The sequence below is a fragment of the Hyperolius riggenbachi genome, chromosome 12 (assembly GCF_040937935.1).
Source record: "Hyperolius riggenbachi isolate aHypRig1 chromosome 12, aHypRig1.pri, whole genome shotgun sequence".
NCBI lineage: Eukaryota > Metazoa > Chordata > Amphibia > Anura > Hyperoliidae > Hyperolius > Hyperolius riggenbachi.
The window spans coordinates 11,850,062-11,862,200 of NC_090657.1; the positions used below are offsets into that span (position 1 = coordinate 11,850,062).

At 46.0% G+C, this 12,139-nt stretch overlaps 1 protein-coding gene across 2 annotated transcripts in view; it reads right to left on the minus strand.

Moving 5' to 3' along the window:
• Nucleotides 1-10,972, minus strand: part of SPOP (speckle type BTB/POZ protein) — a 97,270-nt gene extending 86,298 nt beyond the window's left edge. Inside the window, exons 1-2 of one of the 2 annotated variants that reach the window (XM_068264125.1) lie at nt 10,696-10,972; nt 2,870-2,957 (exon numbers count right to left, since the gene is read on the minus strand). The gene's annotated coding sequence lies outside the window, so the exon portion shown is untranslated. Of the gene's footprint in view, nt 1-2,869; nt 2,958-10,292; nt 10,586-10,695 lie in introns of those variants that run through there. The other variant, XM_068264126.1, reaches the window with a different exon arrangement.
• Nucleotides 10,973-12,139: the final 1,167 nt, after the last annotated feature.

Here is a 12,139-nt window from a genome sequence, read left to right on the forward strand (position 1 = left end):
CGGCATTAGATGTCCTCTCTGAGCAGAATCTACCTGGTAATGGTAGGCATTTTGCAGCGTACATGGCTCTTTCCCGGGCAGCGTTAACCTCCTTGGCGGTATGGACGAGCTCAGCTCGTCCATAACCGCCACAAGGCACCGCTCAGGCCCTAGTGGGCTGATTTTCGTAATTTAAAAAAAAAAAAAAAAAAAAAAAAAAAAAACACAGCTAGCACTGTGCTAGCTGCGTGTTGGGGTTGATCGCTGCCGCTTGCCGCATAACAAGCCCCCCCATACCCCGTGCACAGCCTGGACAATCAGTGCCAGGCAGCACTGAGGGGTGGACTGGGACTCCCTATGATGTCACGACGTTGATTACGTCATTCCGTTCATCGCCTAGGCTAGCCACATGATTTAAAAAAAAAAAAAAAACACAACAACAAAAAATTCTAAAAATACTGCTGCGCAGCCAACCTGCCGGTCATAGCAACTCGGAGAGAGAATGTAAAACAAGGGGGTGAAACCGAGAGCCCAGTATAGTGTAATATGTATTGGAGTAGGGTGAAATATTAAGATGTAAGTATACTCAGAAACCAGGGTTACCGCGCAGGCAACCACTGTAAATGCAGGCGGTGAGATTAAGCCCGTCCCCGCTCAGTACTAAGATGTCGCTCTCTGTAGATTGGGAAATAAGGTTATAGTCACCCCTCCATCCGGGGTGGACTCTGGTATTGTAGAAAATGAACAGAGTCGCCAAAAGGATAAAAATTGCTAAAAATGTTTAAAATGTTTTGGAGGCGGTGGTGGACTCACCATCCCCAAAACCGACACAAAGCTGTCGATTATTGGCAATAAAAATGTATTCACATACTCCAAGTTAAACAGGCAATGCGTTTCGCAGGTATATTCCCGCTTCCTCAGGCAATACAAGAGGAGTATCACACAGCATAAAGTCTGTTACAGCCGCGCCAGACTCAGAAGCTACGCGGCGCACACCAAGAAGCCCTGCCTCAATTTTGCAGGCTTGAGTAGGACTGACGTCATGCGAATACATCCACCGGGCGTATTGCTCGTGGGTTGAGGTTCGCTGGCTGCCATATGCACAACTGAGGCGGTCATTATCAGCCGCCTAGGCCTACTTAAAGAGGATAACTGTACATCGAGGCAGACCGGGCACTGTCACTTTAACTCACTTTCCTTTCCTCTTCATGCCAGAAGACAATACAAACATATCAGTCAAACATGGACAGATGAAACCTGCATGATTGGTGGAGTTGTGGGGTGCTCAGGTTCGGGTGACCAGGGAGGTGAAAGGACAGCACTACAGCCGTTTCACGCCAGACCGGCGCTTGCTCAAGCACTTTAATGCAGATTTAGCGCGCAGAGAAAAAAAAAACTGACATCCTGCACATTTTGTCAGTTTTCTCTATAAATCACATTAACTGCTGTAAGGCAGGGGTCACACTTGTCTTGCAGTTTTCTGAAAAGTGTAGAAAACTGAAAGACAAGTGTGACCCCTGCCTCAATGAATTGCACTTTTCTCAGCAAAAATAAAATACACAGGATTTGCCATGAGGATAAGGTTCTTTTTACAATTACATAAATAATCATCTTAATTAGCGGAGCGCAACAGACCAGATCGGATACGAACCGATCAAGCAATAGTATCCATTCACACCACTCCATTCATAACGTATCCGTCGTTCTGATAAGCAAGTTTGGGTCCCACATTATTTTTCCAGATTGATTGGACAACGGAATCAATGTTAGTCTATGAGAACCAATGGTGTTGGTTCTCACTAGGCTGCTTGTCACATGCATTTCGCAAGATACTCACTTGCTGACACCCAATTGGATCCCTGCAACCAAATGCTGGTATACCGGTTCCTGAGGCCCCAGCAGATAGGCCTGAACGATTTTAGGAAAAAAATTGAATTGAGCGATTTCTGTCCGAAATCACAATTTTGATTCGATTTATGATTTCCTTCAAATCAAGCTTTATTTGCCTCTGTGCCTCTCTGTCCCCCTTTCTCTCCTTGTGCACCCTCTGTCTCACTGTGCCCCCTCTGTGTCTTTCTCTGTGCCCGCACTGTGTCTCTCTGTGCTCCTTCTATCCCCCAAGCTGCAGCAGTGCTGGACGGTGAGTCCAGTGATGGCCATTTATCCACTTAGCCTCCTGCAGGCTCTAATGCACGGCATACTTCCTGTTTGTCATGTGACATACAGGAACTAGGAAGTATGCCGTGCACAAGAGCTGGAAGACGGCGAGAGGGGATGGAAAGGATTCGACTCCTGTCAGAAGGTATGTCCAACGCTGCCGATGCTGCGGGCTGCACGCGCTGAGACTTGGGGGAAGTTCAAAGCCGCTTCTTCAAACTTCCCTCATCAAACTTCTACCAGGTGAAACTAACATCATAGCAGAAATTGCCACTTTGACGATTCCAAAATTGTGAGCTTGGTGATCACGATTTCGATTTAAATTCGATTTATCTTTCAGGCCCACCAGCAGAAGCATCTCAGGATCTCACTGGCTGCAACAAACCAATGGGAACAGTCCTTCCACAGGGAGGATGGTCATTGACTCACCAAAGAGTGGACCAATGAAAATTCTCTCTGGGAAGCGACGACTCCCATTGGTTTATTGCAAACCAATGAGAGCCTGTGATGCTTCTGCTGGGACCTCAGGATCAGCAGACCAGCATTTCCAGTGAGCAGGGACCTGAACGGAAAGCAAGAGCATTGGGGACCATGCTGAGCAGGTAACAAACAGAACGAGAAACCAGGTGAAAAACTGACGCACAATGTAAGATACTGATCCGTTTGAAAGAAAACATAAAACCTATGAAAAAAAAAGAAAAAAAAAAAATAGAATCCCTGTAGGGTTACTCACCTGTTAATCCAACAAAAAAAAAATCCACAACAACCACTCTATCAGCCGAAAGATAGGTGGGTCCGATTCCAAAATGAGGCTTCAGTATCTGCAATAACAAGAACAGAAGCATATTCAGAAGTAGGTACGCCAAGTCTAGTCTAACTAGTCACGTCTACCAGACTGTGTGACCCCAGCATTCTTTTTCAGAGAAGTTTTGAGGTGAGATGGAAGCGCTGCATCCGAAATCACTACCCTTTTTACATCAGTTTACATAAAATTGACAGAATTCACCTTTGAGTGCAATGGTGAAGATACATTTAGCAGTAAAAGCGCAAAAATTCCAGTAAGCAGCAATTTCAGTGCGCTTAAGGTGGCCATATATGGTACAATTTTTCATTTTTTTCAATTAGATAATTTAGTTTGATTATTCCGTTAGATCGAATATAAAGATTTTTCCAGCATGTCCAATCTGATTTTTCTCGGAAAAACGGGATAATCGTTCGAATTTCTTGATCGAAAAAAAAAAAGTCAACTTTTATTCGATTATTTAGATCGAATAAATGGGACAATTGAACGTTTTTATTGTACCATGTATGGCTGCCATTAAAATCATTTAAGAAAACTCTAAAAAGCGCATGGAGGAAACTGCTGGACTTTTTTCTTTTTTGGAGCAGCCCACCTCAAAGGGACTTTCCACAAATGTAACCCATAAGAATAGACAACCCATTGATCGCCAAGAAAATGCACAATATTCTAGATGGAGCCAATATTTTTCACATCCAAAACAATTACCGTAATAGAAGACTATCAATCTTTATCATCCTAAAACAAAAATATCAAGCAAATATCAATCTAGAATCTAAGGTAGGTAAAGTCATTGAAACATTTAGAAGGAATAATGCTGGTTGATGCCACTTTGCCAGCCCTACCTGAGGCAAAAAGTGATAAAGACACATGAAGTGAAAGGGATATGGAAGTTGCCATATTTATTCCCTTCTTAACAAACAATATGAGTTGAGGAAAGGTGGGGGGAAAGGTTGAGCATCCCTAAACACATGCTGCAATTGAATGGTTAATCGCACAGGCATACACCGCCTCTATTAGACTGAAAAATGCATGCCCTGCATCCAAGACAAAGTGCTAACATTTATTAAACTAGGAGGTACTTTAGCTTCCAATATGGTTTGCATGCAAAGTATATTATACTAGACACTTGCGCCACGGTGAGGCAGACCTTAGTGGTATGCGCTGGCGTTCTCCTCGCTGTTCTACCAAATGTAAGTTACACATTTTTTTCTGCTTAGCTGCTCCCGAGGTTTTAAATTTAGGTTAGGTCACTTGCCCGGAGGTCTGCCTCACCGTGGCGCAAGTGTCTAGTATAATATACTTTGCATGCAAACCATATTGGAAGCTAAAGTACCTCCTAGTTTAATAAATGTTAGCACTTTGTCTTGGATGCAGGGCATGCATTTTTCAGTCTGGCAGAGGCGGTGTATGCCTGTGCGATTAGCCATTCAATTGCAACATGTGTTTAGGGATGCGCAACCTTTCCCCCCACCTTTCCTCAACTTTGTAACTATGTAACTGTCAGGTTAGCTGCTCCCAGCCCCTCCTCCTGAGTTTCCTGTTTGCATGATAAGTAGTATCAGATTTGCATATGATTTGCATCTGAATTGAATGCGAAGTGTGTAGAAAGTCTATATAGGTGCTACACACTGAGCTGGTGGTCATTTCAGATGCAGCCTTAGTGGTATGCGCTGGCGTTCTCCTCGCTGTTCTACCAAACAATATGAGTTGCCTGGCGATCGGCTGATCTTTCATGCTACAGTACTGTCTGAATGACACACCTGAAACAAGCTTGCATCAAATCCAGCCAGACCTCAGTCAGGCCCAGTGCACACCAAAACCTCTAGCAGATCCTCAAAACGCTAGAGGTTTTTGAAGCAGATTTCAGAGCGATTCTAGGCATGTGCAGAGAGGTTTTCTACAGAGCTGTGGAGTCGGTACAAAAAATCTTCCGACTCCTCAGTTTATGAAACCATGACTCCGACTCCGGGTAACCAAAATGGCCCCGGCCCCGACTCCTTAGTCTAATATTTAACAGGGCTGTGGATTTTGTACAAAAAAAAAAATCACCCGACTCCGACTCAGTTTATGAAACCACGACTCCGACTCCAACTCCCCAAAATTGCCCCGACTCAGACTCCACAGCCCTGGTTTTCTAAACATGCCTAGCGTTTTTGTGTAGTAGATTTCATATATTGTTACAGTAAAGCTGTTACTGAAAAGCTACTGTAACAACAACGCCTGGAAAACCGCTCTGATCTAGTGTTTTTCAGAGCAGTTTTCCACTTTCCGATACTTTACATTGAGGCAGAAACGCTTCTGCAAACCGCAAAAGTGCTGCAGGACCCACGTTTGTGGTTTGCTAAAGAAAAAAAAACTCACACCGCCGGTGGGCATCATCCCATTGAGATACATTAGCCAAGCGGTTTCACATGCGGCAGCGGTTTGGAAAACGCTACAAAAACCGCTCGGCGTGCACCAGGCCTCAAACATCTGATCTGCATGCTTGTTCCGGGTCTATGGCTGAACATATTAGAGACAGTATCAGCAGGACTGAAAGGAAATACACATGGCCGCCTTCATATCCAGCTCACTTCAGGTGCCTCTTAAAACCTCCTGATTGATCACTTCTTGTTCACTACAGACCTATAGAAACCTTTACCTCCCCTCACATAGATTTATATTATTCTTTCCACCCCCCAAGGTCTTGCAGCCAGGGGCTCTGATCACCATTTTTTAGAAGCCTTCCTGTGACCCATTCTCAGACATGCTCCTACCAAGGCCCTGCTTACACAATGTCTAATCACTGAAGACGCAAAACCTGCACTAGAAATAAAGAAAGCAAACCATAACTTGACCTAAGTAGACGGAAGCCGCTGGATGTTCCAGAAAATTCCTATGCCCTCCACAACCCACCGCCACTGACCGGGACCGTCTTCCTGCTCATAGCCATGCTCCTCCTGTCAACAAGCACAGCTGTACTGCTCTAGCATGGATCCGCTCATGGAAGAGCAGCTTCATCTTACTCCGCATGCATGGCCATACTCGTGCATGTGCAGTACGGCCTCGCTTGTACATGGCAGGAAACAGGGCCATGGAAACATATCTGACAAGCTCTTGTCGGATACGATCAGAGGCACCCTGGCAAGGAAGAGTGGGCTCCTGATTTATCAAGAAGCCTCTGGTAAGTACCGTAACTTATTTTTTTTCAGTACAGGTTCCCTTTAAAAGGGACTCCGAGCACCTCTCATGGGCATGCCTTTAAGACTCAAATCAGTACTGCAAAGTACTTAAAGATGCATACCTTTCTGTAGCTTGTGCTCTCCTCTTTCATTGATCGCCATTCTACACAAATAGTTTCTGTTCGATTTCAATTTAAAAATCGCAGCTGCCATGTTGGCTAGGTTATAACTTCCGGGTCACCCCTGTCTTCTCTGTTAGAGAAGTGCATCACTGAATGAAGCAGGAAGAGGAAGTGACACGCATGGCCATTGCAAAAGGCTCCTCCAGAGGGGTCATAGCACAACTTTGTTGTAAGTCGCCTGGCTTAAAGGCATGCCCATGAGATGTGCTCGGAGTCCCTTTAAGGCTAGGTTTACACTGATCTGGGATAACAGGCATACATTTAACTGATCAGTTGCTCTGCCCTCTCTCTTTTAGTTGCATTTTAGTGCTCATACCTTGAAAAAAAAAATTTCTTGCCAGGTCCCCTATTTCTTACAAGCTAGTGGTCGCATCCAGAATATTGTAAGCAGGAAGAGGCCGCGGGTCCCCGAAACTAGCGCCCAAAGTCTACTGGAATGTCCTACTGCTTTCTCATCCTTAGTGCCATGTAGCCAGGCCAGAGACACAGCAATGCAGCGGGGAAACAAATGTATGTCAGAATTACATGTACAGAACTCAGTTGCTGCAACACAATATGACACCAGTTACAATAGTGTGACCCTTGTCACTGGCTCCTCAGGCTTATTCCACACTGCAAAATGCAATCACTAAGCAATTGTGCAAAGCGATTATCAGAGTATTTTCCTTTAAGTAGAATTGCTCTAAAAAAAAAATAAAAAAATGGTACAAACACAGAAAGATTTCAGTATTGAAAAAAATCAAAACCCTGCTGTGAGAACAACAACATAGGGCAACACTGTACTAGCGCTTTGCCGATAGGCAAGTGCAACGTAATCGCCCTCAGTGTGAACCAGCGCTCAGGCTACTGTGTCAATCCCACAATTTTCTTACAAAACTGAGATATAAACGAAGGTCAGCAAAAAAGGAGTCCCGTTAAATGGCCTTTCCAGATTGTCAGGAACCAGAATTTACAGTGGCTGCCCCAGAACTTTCAGCTTTCCCGATTTAGGATCTGCAGATAAATTATCCAGCAGCTATTCGAGTTCCCCAATAAGATTACCTAGTAAAAATGTTCCAGGACAGCCCTTGGAAATCTTGGTTCCTAGCAACCAAAATATACATGCTTGACAGTTTACTTCGGTGTTCTCCCCAGGCTCTTTTAGCTGGGTGCTCCACCCGGCTAGTTTTGGTGAGCACCCGGCTGTCATCGGCTCACCCCCTCCTATACTATAAGCAGGGTTGCGCACAGAAGAACCGGCTCTGCATTTCTCATATTGGCCCACCCGGCTACTTTTTCATGCCACCCGGCTGGAAAAAAATTCTGGGGAGAACACTGTACTTGTTCTTCACTGCATGAATAATGCGACACTGAACCATACCTCCCAACTTTTTGAGATGAGAAAGGACACCTAAGCCACGCCCCTGCCACACACCCCGATTACGCCCCCAATTCACCCATAGTCATAAATACCATAAAGATTTCATAAGAAAAATTTGTTGTTTTATATCTCAAATGACACTGGTCCTTTCTATCCCGATTCATTTTCCTTCATGTTAACATTTGAAAATTAGAAATATCAATTTAGGCCGCTTTCACAGTAAGACGGGGCGTTTGGATGCGACGTTAAGGACGCAACACAAATTACAACTTAGCGGTCCAAAAAAGTCGCAGCACAACTTCATGCCCTGTTGTCATTGCATACAGTAGAGCATACAGGCAATGAAAAGTATGTTTTCAGGTCATTACTGAGCATGTGCAAACAGTTCAACGCAGCTAATAACGTGTATAACGCACAGCATGCAGCACTTTCTAATAACGCTACACGTTGCACACAAACGCAACGTGTGCACTGTGAATGTCGCACAGACTTAGTACTGCTGTGCGTTAGTCTGCGTTGGAACATTTTCTAATGTGCGACTTTAACGTCACACTTAAAGAGGCCTTAAAGGATGGGAATAAAGTTTAGAGTCAATCATACTCATTTTTCAGTAGAGAAATACAAATATTTACATAGAAAGAGGGCCAAAAGTTCTGAAAGAGGGACAAATGAGGAGGAAAGAAGGACAGAGGGACAGGGCTCCCAAAGAGGGACTGTCCCTCCAAAAGAGGGACAGTTGGGAGCTATGCTGAACTGTGTACAAAGCTGTACAATTTAAAGGGCATCCCATATATTCTGTTTAGGCCCCGTTCACATCACAGAACGCAGGCGCGTTCCGTTCAGAACACAACGCACAGGAACGCACATCATGTGCGTCTCTGTGCGTTGCGTGGCTGATCCCATTCACTGAAAGTGAATGGGACAGCCGCGCGTTTTGCTAGGAAACGCGTGCAGCATTCGTTCCCGGACCGCACAGGTCCGGAACGCATGCAGTGTGAACATCAGACAGTGCACTCTATGCACTGTCTGATGTCGTGCGTGTCGGCCTCCCGCACGCGTTCCTGAAACGCGGACGGGAACGCGTGCAATGTGAACGGGGCCTAGTTTTACATTTTGTAACATCGGCTGTGATGCTGTTACAGTTCAGATAGTTGCTGGACATATGGGTAATATACCCCTTTGACGTGTACAGACATGACGTAGGGCAGCACGGTGACGTAGTGATTAGCGCGCTCGCCTTGTAGCGCTGGGTCCCCAATTTGAATCCCAGCCAGGTCAACATCTGCAAGGAGTTTGTATGTACTCCCAGTGTCTGCGTGGGTTTCCTCTGGGTACTCAGGTTCGGAGCAGTGCTTTTCGGCGCTGCTAGATTTGGGCGCAGCCAGCGCCGCCATAGACTATAATGGGAATCAGTCCATTGCAGTGCTCAGTGAGTAACGTCGGCTCCGTCAGAAGACGGTGCTGAAGTTGCTTAACCTGCCTGGCGTTCTATTAAAATCGCCAGGGAGGCTGCGGGAGGGTTTTTTTTTTTAATAAAAAAAAAACTATTTCGTGCAGCCAACTGAAAGTTGGCTGCATGAAAGCCCACTAGAGGGCGCTCCGGAGGCGTTCTTCCGATCGCCTCCGGCGGCCAGAAGTAACACGGAATGCCGCAATGAGCGGCCTTCCGTGTTTCGCTTACCTCGTCGCCATGGCGACGAGCGGAGTGACATCATGGACGTCAGCCGTCGTCCTGACGTCAGCCGCCTCCGATCCAGCCCTTAGCGCTGGCCGGAACTTTTTGTTCCGGCTACGCTGGGCTCAGGCGGCTGGGGGGACCCTCTTTCGCCGCTGCATGCGGCGGATCGCCGCACTGCAGCGGCGATCAGGCAGCACACGCGGCTGGCAAAGTGCCGGCTGCGTGTGCTGCTTTTTATTTGAGCCAAATCGGCCCAGCAGGGCCTGAGCGGCAGGCTCCGGCGGTACTGGACGAGCTGAGCTCGTCCAGACCGCTCAGCAGGTTAAAAAACACAATAATTCGGCCTCCAGCAATCGCTGGAAGCCGAATTATTTCATTCCCCCACTATCCATGGCCTGGAGGGGGAATAGTAATTAAAACGGCCCAGACTTGTGCAGAAGCAGGATCAGCCATATAACGGCTGTATCCTGCGCCCAAGTCTACCGGCGCCGATTTCAAATGTACTCACTTAGGTTTCCTCCCACATCCCAAAAACATACAGATAAGTGAATTGGCCCTAGACTATGATACATGCACTACACGATACATATATAGACATATGGTTATAGTAGGGATTAGATTGTGAGCCCCTCTGAGGGACAGTTAGTGACAAGATAATATACTCTGTACAGCGATGCGTATTATGTCGGCGCTATATAAATACTAAATAATAACAATAACATATTCTGTTTAGCATTACATTTTGTAAGCCATCAGCTGTGATGCTGTTACAGTTCAGATAGTTGCTGGACATATGGGTAACAATGTACATGTACAGACATGATCACATTCCCACCCCACACCTCCAGTGAACATATATATGAGGCATCATCAGTGAGTACTCCCCACACAGGGGGTGAAACGTTTTTTTACATATAAAACATGATAATTTACAGAGACACAGCCACACACAAGAAAAACATAAACTACTCACACACAATCCCTCTGCTTAGAGACAGTATTATTACACAGGGCTGATCACCCCCAAACCACAGGAAGTGCTCCTTCCAAGTATAACATCAGCTGTCAGTTCCTGGTTCCTGGCCCCTCCCCCTTAGGTTCCCAGGGGCCCCCCAATGGAAGAAACTCGGCTGCTTCCTGCCCTCCCCCCAAAGGACCTCTCCTTATTGCCCCCACTGCTGCTTATGGCCGGGGCTACTTCACAAAGTGGCAAACCAATCACAGGCTCACTAGCTGGCCAAGACAGAAACCCTGCAGAGCCGTACTGCGCATGCCCGATGCGTAAGGCGGTACTGCGCATGCGCACGAAGCTTTCTTTGGCTTTTCTCCACACTGAAGGGGAAGCGGGGAAACGCTACGCATGCGCAGTGACTAACCTCAGGTAGGCAACGAGAAACAGGTCCCAGCTGCGCATGCGTGCTGCGTAAAGCTCTTTTTTCCAGTCACCAGTTGCCCTGGCAATGACCGCGGGTCCCGTGCGGCGGCTATGGCTGTTGTTCGCCGGAGTGATGGCCGGTGGAGGGCAGAGCGCGGGCCGTGACGGGAATGTTCATTTTTCCAAACGGAAACAGCCTTCTGGAGCTCGACACAACGTAACGGCTGCTTGTGACGTCGCCGCGCTGTGTAGTCCTGGCCTCTGCTAGAAGCTGCGCATGCGCGGTGCGTCCGGCGAGTCCATACTTCCGCCAGCGCTGTGGGACTTTTGCCAATCAAAGCACTTTCAGTAAACAGTTCATTGTAATCCTGCCCAAGGGCTTCAAGTCAGCCTGGAGTGATCATACACCAAAAAGACAACGTTTCCTATAGAAAATACCAATAAACAGGGCTGTTCTGGATCTCTCTGAATTATTTTGTTTAAAACTCTAGGCTTAAAAAAGTGAACCTCCGGACTAAAAATATACTCAGCAGCACTGAAAAGTCCTGGTGTTTCTTTAACAGGTTCACAGCATCAGAACTTTGTTTTTCTTACCAACGCATCATTTTTAGCTAAGCTCCACCCATCAAAGAAAACTGCCAGGGCTTTTTTACCCTGATGCTGTGCAAAGCACGATGGGATTTCCTATGTTGTTCACATTGCCTAGCAACTGGGAGGGGTGATCAGCACACAGGACAGTTGTAACTGTGTCTCATGCTCCCTGTCACCTCCTTTCAACCAAAAAGATGGCTGCCCTCATGAAATCAAACATTTGCCTGTTCTTTTAAAACAGGGTGGGTAAGAGATTATATTACCTATCTATTCTAATTAACATAACTAATGTAACTTAATGACAGTATGTTTGTTTAGGCTGAAGTTTCTCCTTAAAGATTGAAGTGCCTCTTTAGTATCAGCTGTACTTGTTTAGTCAGGCCTTGTTCACATTATAGGCGTTTTTGTAAAATTTTAAGTGTGGGCGATTTTCAAAATCACCCTGAAAGCACTTGTGCAATGATTCTCTATGAGAGAGTTCATATCAGAGCGGTAAGTTTGCGATCCGCTTTGAAAAGCGGCGCTTGGGCCATTTTTGAGGCAATTTGCCTCAATGGAAGGTATAGGAAAAACGCAAAATGCGTGAGCATTTGAAAAAAAAAATACATTGTATTTTTTTCCCGGATCAACAGAGGGACGCACTCTGCAAACACAATGACAAAATACAAGCGAACGCGCAGAAAATCGCCAGAAAACGGTTAAAAAAAGTGGGAAAGTAGCCACTGCGGACAAAAACACGAGCCGAACGCAATGTGAACAAGGCCTTAGGGTCCTTTTAAGCCTCATCTACACGGTACAATTTTCCATCGTTTATGGACGTCCAAATTGTTTCATATCAATTGTGTGATAGAGTT